The sequence below is a fragment of the Palaemon carinicauda genome, chromosome 40 (assembly GCF_036898095.1).
Source record: "Palaemon carinicauda isolate YSFRI2023 chromosome 40, ASM3689809v2, whole genome shotgun sequence".
In the NCBI taxonomy this organism is placed as follows: domain Eukaryota; kingdom Metazoa; phylum Arthropoda; class Malacostraca; order Decapoda; family Palaemonidae; genus Palaemon; species Palaemon carinicauda.
In genome coordinates this window covers 13,273,290-13,285,789 of record NC_090764.1, presented here as the reverse complement: position 1 = coordinate 13,285,789, position 12,500 = coordinate 13,273,290, and positions in this window count along the sequence as shown.

Below are 12,500 nucleotides of genomic sequence, written 5' to 3'. Positions count from 1 at the left end.
ATGGAAGTTTTCCCAGTTACGAGACAGCCGAAACGTAAAAGGTGACTGTTATAAATGAGTCAAATACATAAACGCGATTGACAACTGGCGGGAAGCAAAAATGTCAACAAGATACTGATGAGCCTTTTTGCCAAATCGTATTTCGAGTGAGAATGTTAACTTCTCCAAGGACGGGATATGAGGAGCAACGAATGCATTACGAACATTAAATAAGTAGATAGATAACTATATAGACAGAAGGCTCAAACATACGGATATGTACCAAAATGTGCATGTACCTCCTCATTCATGTTTGCGTCATTCAGTGAATAAATGGAACACATTCTAAACCCCTAATTAGACCGGGAGTTTCATAAACGGCAAGCACGTCCCCGGCCAAGATTATAGGTTGCCGGAATATGCCGAAATTCTTGCATACGTGTCGAGCGCTCTTGACAAATTCTTCGGGGAAAAAATGCAAAAGTAGAAAAAAGTTAAACGAGTTCGTATGCATAGGTATTTGGTCTTCGATTCAGATGACAAAGGTCGGACAGTCTTTGCCTTTTTATCATCTCTCTCTCTCTCTCTCTCTCTCGTTCGTTTGTTTCTTCTGCTAGTTCTCTTACAAGCAAACGTGTGCGCGTGTACAAGGTTTCATTCATGGTTTATTTATCTATCTATCTATCTATCTATCTATCTATCCACCTACCTCTCTCTCTGTATATCTATTATACAAATAAGAGTAGACAGTATTTAAACACATACAAATGTACATGCATACGGTACATCTTATAAGATGACTACTAATTGGAGAAAATAATTACTACTACATAGTTCACAATTACATTTTTGAATCGTGGATGAGTCACCTCTGCAAAAATACTTCAGCATCGATAGGGAATTCTTATACCTACATATGAGGATAATTAGCTTCGTATCAGACCAAAAGAACACACCGCAACAGTCATCTATACCTTGCAAATGCTCTCTAGCTTTCAGTGTGTTTTATCTCTTTCATACAAACTATAAACCCCTTCTTCCCAAGAGGAATAAAACATACAAATCGCATGTTTACAATGTTCGGAGACATTATTATATTATATACATACCCACATAAATATATGTTTATTTATATGTGTGTATATATGTACATATATATACATATATATATGCATATATATCTATATATATATACATATATATACATAATTGTATATAAATATATATATTCATATATATATACATATATATATGTATATATATACATATATATATATATATATATATATATATCATATATATATGTATATATATACATATATATATATATATATATATATATATATATATACATATATATATATATATATATATATATATACATATATATACATATATATATATATATATATATATATATATATATCTATATTATATACGTAAAACATTAGTATGTAAATTAAACATGCAATATTCATAGATGAAGGAACGTAAGCTACTGACTATGAATAGGTCATACTCTCACGAAATGGCAAGCCCCCTTGTAAGCAGTAAGGTACAAATTATTGATTTGTTTTATATTCATGCAATGAGGACAGGCAATACTCCTCCTACTCAAACCCAATCCACTAAATTGAAGGTAGCCCCTTGTCAACCACAGCCATCAACATGTCTCTCTGTTATCCAATATACTGGATGACTGTAAGGGATTTACCTTAGCTCTTAAATTCCAGGTAATAATATGCAAAAAAAAAAAAAAAAAAAAAAAAAAAAAAAAAAAAAAAAAAAAAAAAAAAAAAAAAAAAAAATTGGGGGGGGGGGCTGAACGACCTTTCTGACTTGACACATTTACGGTTTAAGGGGGGGGGGGAGAGAGAGAGAGAGAGAGAGAGAGAGAGAGAGAGAGAGAGAGAGTCGATACCAAAACTAAAGGTAAACCATCCTATCATTGTTAAAAATAAAACACGAGAGAGAGAGAGAGAGAGAGAGAGAGGAGAGAGAGAGAGAGAGAGAGAGAGAGAGAGGATCCAATAAACTTCCTGTATATGAAAACTAAAGTTTGAACATACCCAGACACATGCAAATTCATCACAAAATTCAATATACTTTTTCCATATACTTCTAACACTTTAATAATAAGTACACCAATCACTTCTAAAATCAATTAACGACTGCAGACCTTGCAATCAGTTTAAAATTTCTTTTTAACACCTATGGTATTTCCAAATTAAACTTTATATACAGTGGGGAATATTAGTTAATTCATTGATAATCAAATAACAAATCCCCTTTCAAAAGCTTTTTTCTTTTTTTTTTTTTGGGGGGGGGAGAGGATGAGATTATAAAGTAAAGAACATTACGAAATGTCCTCCAGAAACAATCGCGTCCTTTACCCGAATTCCATCAAATCAATTGCATTAAGAAGAAGAGGTGCACTCAGTAGAGGTCAGACCTCCGAAGCGGCAGCTTATTTCTCGACCTCTTGCTCGACCTTGACCTTGATCTTTGACCTTAACATATCTTAATTGGGGTAAATTTTCATGCACTCAAATATGAACCAAATATGAAGTCTCTGTGACAACGATGTCGAAACTTACGGCTGATTACGTGAATTGGACATTTTGCTTGACCGTGACCTTGACTTTTGACCTTAACCTTCCAAAATTTAATTATTTCCAGATTAATTAATTAATCCCTGAAAGTTTCATGACTCTACGATTAAAATTGTGGCCAGGGAGCTGTTCACAAACAAACACACAAACAGTGGATAAAACATAACCTCTTCCAACGTCGTTGGCTGAATTTTAAAAATAACATCCCTCCTTGATCTCACTATTCTTCGTTTCGCTCCTTTAACTGAGGTAGTTATAATATCAGAAACCAATTTAAACCAATCACCAATTTATTACTTCATTTCAGCCAGTCCCAATTCCATTTCAACATCTGGACAGATCTTCACTTCATTCCACAGCCTAATTAACACCCCTCCCGTATCCCCCACATACCAAAAGTCCCCCCCCCCCCCTTCCTCCACATACAAACCCCTCCCCATCCACCCAGGTTGAAAACAAAAACACATAGAAAAAATAAAAGTAACAAAAAGAGGGAAAATTTACATCTAAAATTCATTTCTAATTTAACGGTTTCAACGCATGCGCAGAGCGACCGACAAAAGAAATGTGGAGAGTCACCTCTGCTTTCAACTACTTTTTCTTCGATGCATAGTCGATGACTCAGCTCTCTCTCTCGCAGCTTTCTTTGCATGAGGTGGCTGGGGTGAGGGCGCGATCTGGAGGAGGTGTCTGTCTGCTTTGGGGTAATTCGTTATTGTCACCGAGGTCAAAGTAATTTCCAAGTTCTTGCTGCTGGACATGACCGAATATCTAGGTCTTTTAGTTCCGTTTACAAACTGAAAAGGAGATTAGGGTAGGCCATTGTGCATATAAATAAACGCGCGCGCGCGCACACACATACATATATATATATATATATATATATATATATATATATATATATATATATATATATATATATATATATATATATATATATACATATAACCCACAATGTATGGAAAATTAAATTCATTTAGCTTTCGAAGGGACCATCTCCCTTCCTCTTTTGTTTTCTGAAGAGGAAGGGAGATGGTCCCTTCGAAAGCTAAATAAATTGAATTTTTTATACATTGTGGGTTATTTTATTTATCATAAATACCTGGAAAATTGTGTATTTTATTGTGTATATATATATATATATATATATATATATATATATATCACCGTTCGGTGGTTATGATAATCGTGACGACCTAGTACATAATTCCCACAGTAATGAACAACAACAATACCCATTAAGCCTGTTTGTCTAAACAGACAACTCATTGCCTATTGTACTGGGTCGCATTTAAGAAGAATGACCTGAGGCTGTCGTTTATACCTAAAATCATTAGAATAGATATCTTATCAATATATAGACATGCACACATACATGCACATACATATACAAATATACGATATATATGTATACATATACATATATATATATATATATATATATATATATATATATATATATATATATCTATATATATGTGTATGTGTCAAGGAATATAAATGTGTATCATAAAGGAGCGTTATATCTGAAGATTGTATCACAAATTCCTTTTATTTAAAGTAAAAATACATAATTATAGCATTATTATAGTTATATTCTAAACCAAAGTTATGTGTCCCAACTTGACTATTGAATGTCGTTCGACTTGACAAATTACAAAGCAATTAATGTGTAACTATATAGTTAACTAAGTCACATGATATTAAAGCTAACTTATTAATGAGATAATCAAGAACAAACTCAATTCCTGTTAATCCTCATAATAAAAATAGTAATAACAATCATAACAATAACATTATTAACAAGAACAACAATTGTTCCCATCTACATTTGTTAAAAGGTGAGAATAAAATTATAGCCTTTGCCTTTATGTATGCTGATAAAATACATTGGAAAATTTACTTAATGTCCATATGGTCAGGTCTTTCCCCTACGACACTCTCTTCTACAAACGTCACATTCAATGGTACACTGTTAAAAATTTTGTGTAAAAAACAGTAAAAATTAGGAATGAATGTTGCCAGGCAATTGCCGTTTAAAACAAATATATTGAGGAGTGATATTACGGTCACCAACCCGTGAAAGATAATAACAAAGTAGGGTAAAATTACGGTCGCCTGTATTTTACTGAAATATGCCCTAGAACAGTATATTTTTAAGGTAAATTTCCAATTAAAATTACGTTTTTTTTTTTTTTTTTAGCAGTGTACGGTTAGGCTAGTGATAATTAATAACATTTACTTTTGAAAACATTGTCACAGAAAAAATATATAACAATGTAGGCACTCTTTAATTGAATTCTGTCACCACCATGTAGAATAACCATGAAATGCATACGAAAATTTATTTTGAATAATATCCGACAGAGTAAAACAAGTATTTGACAGCAAGAACAATCCGGCGTTACAGATACAATGAGTAATAGATTGCAAGTAAAAGAAACAAACGTATTCAATCATTTATAAACATGACAAACCGAATGAGTTTCTATTCATGCATGCACAAGCGCACCTGTAAGAAAAGATGACTAAAAAAAGGTTCATTAGCTCCAAGACAAAGGCCACTTGTCTAATGAGAAGTTTTGTCACTGATCCAGGAAAAAATCGCTGACGTTCAAATGATCATATGGCAAAGTTCATCTGATTTGCATATACACAATAGGATATCAGTGTACACACACATTAATATGCATTTGATTTGTATATTAAGCTTAACACGGGATCTATGTTCGTTTTTTAAAATTAATTAATAGCAGTAGCCATGAGTATTTTTAACTTTCACCGGATCATTAAAATAAGAAAACGTGCAAAGTTTTCAATGACAGAAAGTGGCCACGCTAGATTACCCAGAGATGCAGAAGAAATTGGGTACGTTCTGTTTAAATGAGTTGTGACATCCCTTAGTAATATATTATGCTCATGTAGTCAACTGTGGGGATCGTATACAGGAAAAATAAAATCTGTACGAAACCTCCGCGGAATTATTGTTGAAAGTGGAATTGTGTGTGCGCATAGGCCCATACATACTGCTATGTATAAATGCATATAAATATACAGTATACATACACACATGTGTATATATATATACATATATATATATATATATATATATGTGTGTGTGTGTGTGTGTGTCTGTGTATGCAAATGATTCATTAAACAAGACTCCCCACACATGTATATATATATATATATATATATATATATATATATGTATATATATATATATATATGTGTGTGTGTGTGTGTGTGTCTGTGTATGTGTATTCAAATGATTCATTAAACAAAACTCCCCCAAAATGTCTCGTATTTTGTGTTCACCCTCACAAAGAAAATACCATTTCATTTGTGTTTAACGTTACCCATCAACAAATAAGTAATGATTCCTTGCTCTCTCCTCCTGTACCCGATACATACTTTCGTAAAAGTGGACCAATAATTTCTGAATGTCATTCAGCATGACATTAACCGATAAGTTAAACTTTAAGATGCTGTTTTTCCCTCGCTTTTTTTTTTTTACGAAAGGGTGGGTGGAGGGTTGGGCGGGCTCGAGGTGAGAACGGAATGCTTCAAGGGAAACTACCTGTGTTTTGTTAATCAAAACTGTAACCACATTATTGAGCTGTTTCCAGAATTGCCGCGGGTCACGAGGTGTTGAGCTCAATAGGTCAGCACGGTGTGCCACTTGCCCCCAAGGTCTGGTGACTTTCGCGTCTTTTCTTTCGAGTGATTATGTGGACCTTTAGGGTAAATCTCTTGTTATTAAACTCTACCGTAAAGGAACAACTAGACCCTCGTTTACATATGAAATGTTGTTACTGTTGGGATTGTTGGTTGCCTAGATGCCTATTGTGGTGCCGGAGAGGCTGGTACCCCTCAAACAAAAACTGGTGGCTATATTATTATTATTATTATTATTATTATTATTAGTCAAGCTACAACCCTAGTTGGAAAAGCCAGATGCTATAAGGCCAAGGGCTCCAGCAGGGAAAAATAGCCCAGCGAGGAAAGGAAATAATATCCGACAAAGGTAATGAACGAGGCTGTGGTGGTCACAGGTTGTTTTATTTTTCTTCTCCAGCAAGACCCATGTTTGGCCATGTTCTTTTGTATCAGGTAGCCTAACTCGACTGCTCTTGTGAACCGTACTTCAGTTAATTACTTTCTGTTTACTTGCACTTCACTTAGCACATTGAACGGTTTCCTGTGAACTGTTACTTCCCTATAATAATACCTGATTAGCGGTTTAGGTTTAAATGTTCCTCATATATGTGAGTAATGATCTATCTTAATATTCGTTATTTTCCTTTATTCAAATGAGCCACAAATACCTCTTAATATGGAATTCACGCTGACCCGGTAAAAAAAGACCCACGGGGAAATTAATTCTTTTGATTTGAACTTCTGGTCGGCCAAGGATTCGAACTCTGGCAAAGGGAAAACTGAAGTGACAGACGACTCCTTTGCTACAAGGTGAAGGAGTGTATGCGTAAATGTATATATGCATGTATATGTGGATTTTGAAAATAATTACATATAAAAAATCATGATTATAGTAATTTATGAAACGAATGTATTTCAACGTGGAAAAGGAAACTGGAGTGGTGAAACGATTCGGATATGCGTTCCAAGAGTCGATTGTTCTTTTGGAATATGAAAGTATATAAGGAAAGAAAATGAGTTTAAGGATTTAGCAATAACAGGTATCGCAGGTGGTGCAGAAAAGTTGATACATATCACAGGTTAAGAAGTTGTGGTGTACTATGAAATGGAAAGTCTATAACCTACAGGCATACGGAGTGGATTGGAATTTTTATTTGATCAAAAAGACTGACATGGGAAATGGAGCGATTCCATGTAGCTCTGGAAAGTCTGGTAGCGTTCGTATACTGGAAATTATAATAGCCTTATTTTCATCTATATTTGGTAGTCTAATAGCACATTTGGTTAGGAAAAGTCAACCGCTGTACAAAGTTCAGGATGGTCTCGAACACGTTCATGATTTCGGAAAACACATTCAAGATGAAATTACTGTACAAGAATGATTATCAAAATATAATAAGTGGGTCAAAGCCGAGGTGTGTGTTATATAAAAAAAAATATAATGAATTTTAGAGGTTACCAAAAACAAATGGTATCTGAATCAATTAGTTCTGAATTAGGTACGGCAGGTAGGCCTTGCAGATAAGGACCAATTTAATTTTGTTAATGGAAACCAAAATATTCAATGTGATTCTGGATAAGTAAATACATTTTCCGGTTCTAAATAAACATGTAACGCATGTAGGAAATACAGCTTGCCTCCAAGTCCTTCATAAATTTCCTAAATGATCGATACCCTATTGGGCTCTTAAACTGCAAGATGTCCTTCAAATTTCTTAATATTTGTAAGCATATGTGTGCTCATTCAAACGACCTTTAGCTCGTCCCCTGAGCTAGCTATACCAATCAAAGACAATAAATTAATTGATTTAATTAATTCACTTCCTAAACTATAATATCTGCTACGTATAAAACGAAAAAGGAAAAAATCAAAGTGAAAGTGACGGCTCTAATGCTGATATATAAAGATGTATTTCCGAACTCATTCTTGTTGGATTTGGAACAGCATCTAATTTCATAACTTTGATATGCAACAAAATAGGTTATAGATTAACGAATGATTGATTAGAAAGTAACAAAAATATTCACTTCTTTATAAAATGAGGAATTATGTGTATACAATATATCTAAACCTGTGACTCATTTTCATATGCCTTAACTGCACGCGTATTCATCTTATATTGGAAACATCTGAAGTACAGATGATCTTTTCGAAGTTAACTTTTACCTGCGTCAGTTACGCATATTTCATTTTTCACTTTGATATAAACCCTACACTGCTAGAAATTTGCCGTAATAACGATGAAAATCATGAAATAAATATTGCCAGGTATTTACAGTTTTAAAAAAGGATATATTGTCGTAAAGGAGTGATACTACGGTCACCAACCCGTAAAAGATAATAACAAAGTAGGGTAAAATTACAGTCCCCTGTATTTACTGAAATACAACCGAGAACAGAATATTTTTTACAGAGAATGTCCGATTAAAATTACGGTTTGTTAACAGTATAATATAATTTGACCCCGCCCAAAATCCTCAAATTTATTCGGCCAGCAAAATAGCTAGAAAGATCCACTCGATTATAAGGCCTACGAATTTATTCAGAAATAAACCCGTTGAATAAGAATCCTCATGTAAAGAGTTCAACCAAAAGAATTCCTTGCATTGTTGCTATTATTATGGTAAAAATCCGAAAGTAAGCATATGAAAAAAAACCTGATTTGGTAAAAAAAAAAAATGCATAAGTTCAGAAGGTATAAATAAAATGACTTAAGACTACGTAAACCATGCAACTAAAAGTATACCCTAGTATACTATTCATTCTAAATGACTTTCTGTAAATTTCTTCAATTCTGAAAAAAAAAAAAAAAAAAAAAAAAAAAAAAAAAAAAAAAAAAAGAGAGGATAATAATGAAAACTCCCAATACCACTTCTATAGGATAAATCCAAAATGGGCAAGTAATATAGACAGCTATTAAGGCATTGGGAAATTATATCCAAACGATAAAAGGAAAATATTAGAAAAGTAGAGTAGAATTTGTATGAATGAAAGGTACAGTTAAAACTTTGTAAAATACAGTTATTCTATAAAATACAGTCTCCCTAAACACAGGTACAAATTTATCTTTTTCACTATAGTTACCGTTATATTAACAACAAATACAACCCAGTATACTATTGTTGCCAAAGGTTGTAATAACTCCTACAGAATTCATTACATAAGTGACGGGAGAGCCGCTAACTTGTAATGAGCTCATGAAGATGTCAGTTTAATTATAAATTAGGCTTTCAAATGTCGGTTTAGTTTAGCCACAAAACTCAATGATGACCTGAAAACAAACATTTTCCCAGTCTCTTATTGCAATTGTCTAAATAATTCTAATCCTCTAATCCTATGAGACAGATATTGCTTATTATTTTGCTTATTGCTTTATTAAGATCCGAGAAATCTATACGGTAATTATGGTTTGTATTTCATTGGTTTATTTCAAGTGAAAACAACAAAGGTAGTAGTAGGTTGGCCAGGGTACCAGCCGCCGGTTGAGATACTACCGCTAGAGAGTTATGGGGTCCTTTGACTGGCTAGACAGTACTACATTGGATCCTTCTCTCTGGTTACGGTTCTTTCCCTTTGCCTACACAGACACCGAATAGTCTGGCCTATTCTTTACAGATTCTCCTCTGTCCTCACACACCTGACAACACTGAGATTACCAAACAATTCTTCATCCAAGGGGTTAACTACTGCACTATAATTGTTCAGTGGCTACTTTCCTCTTGGTAAGGGTAGAAGAGACTCTTTAGCTTTGGTAAGTCGCTCTTCTAGGAGAAAAGACAATCCAAAATCAAACCATTGTTCCTAGTCTTGGGTAGTGCCATAGCCTCTGTACCATGGTCTTCCACTGTCTTGGGTTAAAGTTCTCTTGCTTGAGGGTACTCTCGGGCACACTGTTCTACAGTTTCTCTTCCTCTTGTTTTGTTAAAGTTTTTATAGTTTATATAGGAAATATTTATTTTAATGTTGTTACTATTCTTCAAATATTTTATTTTTCCTTGTTTCCTTTCTTCACTGGGCTATTTTCCCAGTTGGGGCCCCTGGGCTCATAGCATCCTGCTTTTCCAACTAGGGTTGTAGCTTAGCATTTAATAATAACAATAATAATAATAATAGAAATGTGACTCTTTCGTGGTTTTCTTATCAAACAGCGATGATTTCCACATTTGTTGTGATTGTCATATCAACCAATCAACAGGTGAGCCACAAGAGAGATGTTATAAGATTTTCTTAGTAAAATAAAAATAATTTAGTGCATCAAAACACTTCACGAAATAGAACCCTAAAATGAGATTGACAATGACACTACTTTAATATCTACAGTTCTAGCCGCTGTTTGTCAGTTTGAAGAATGATAAAACGTATTTAATGTATGCAATTTTAGAAGTGGTTTTGAGTTTGAACGATGACAATAAAACAAATTTAACATATGCAATTCTAAAACTTAAGGATGTTAATAAAACAAATTTAACATGCAATTCTAAAATTGAAGGAAGACAATAAAACAAATCTAACATATGTAATTCTAAAACTAAAGGATGAAAATAAAACAAATTTAACATATGCAATTCTAAAACTGAAGGATGACAATAAAACAAATTTAACATAAGCAATTCTAAAAGCGGTTGTGAGATTGAAGGGTGTGGTCGCTTTTCTAAAAATAAAGTTCTCAAGCAAATCAAACTATAAACACATTCTTTCTCGCAAGATATGAATAAGCGGAAGAACACGATCCCCCACCGCAATTATTCTAAGCTGGCTTAATCTGACGAACTAAACAACAGTAATATTACTATAAAGGAAACTGCGAAAAAACGACTTACCAACGAAAATACGCAACATGACAATGCATTTGTAAGTGAGAATAGCAACCAGAAACAATGGCAGCAATATAAAAAAAAAGTATGGCATATAAAAATGACATAATATCAAAGGTAACGATTTAGAACCGAGTGGTACCGGGGTCAAACGCAATTTCGAACGTCCTCATTTGACTGCGAACAATAAAGACGCCGAAAATGTTTGGCGATGAGGGTGATAACGACAGTCTTAAATTATTACTTTTACTTTACCTACTTTAAGGGTTGTTTTTCTGACCTTCTAACACAGGGGAACCCTGTGCCCTACAGGACCTACAAGATTAGTTTATCTTAAAAAAAATTTCCCTTTCTCCCAAAAAAAATAATTTAAAGGAGTAGGAGATGATGATGAAATTTCCTTTTCACACCCCCCCCCCAAAAAAAAAAAATAATTTAAAGGCGTAGGAGATGATGATGATAAATTTTTTGGTATTTAGAGTATCACACAGCAAATTGCGTGTTTATTGTTAAATAAATATTCTTACTATTCATATTGTTATTACTATTATGATGATGATGGTGATGATGATGATGATGATCCTGACTACGTACAAATAAATATTCTTACTATTCATATTGTTATTACTATTATGATGATGATGATAATGATGACGATGATGATGATGATGATTACGTTCAAATAAATATTCCTACTATTCATATTGTTATTATTATGATGATGGTGATGATGATGATGATGATCCTGACTACGTTCAAATAAATATGCTTACTATTCTTATTGTTATTACTATTATGATAATGAAGATATTGATGATGATCCTGACTACGCTCAAATAAATATTCTTACTATTCATATTGTTATTACTATTATAATGATGATGATAATGATGATGATGATCCTGACTACGTTCAAATACATATTCTTACTACTCATATTGTTATTACTATGATGATGGTGATGATGATGATAATGCTGACTATATGCACGCAAATGTACTCATAAGAACGTACTCATAAAAAAAAAAAGGGTTGAACGTCTGGTGTGGGCATGCTGGAACAAAACTGCGGTTTTACATTCCCTTTAACCCTTTAAAGATAAAAAGAGGATTGCTGATTGCCTATTCAAGTGGCGTTAGTCAAACTACACATTTCCTTGGATTGTTGTTGATTTAAGAATGCCTCTAATTCGCGGTAATTCACCCGGAATAAAAGCAGTAATGACATAAACCCTGAATATGGAAAGACCCTGGATGAAGATGCGTACATCCTGCACGGAATGAGAGTTGGAACCAGCAGCCATCCCTCGGGTACGCCGACTCCCTTATTACTAATGATACGGGTCACTTGAGCGTGTACTTTTCCAGATCGTTCTAAAAGTGTTATTCTGGTGAGGACAGAATGAATAGGACTGAAGCAGACTTATGAGGTAAA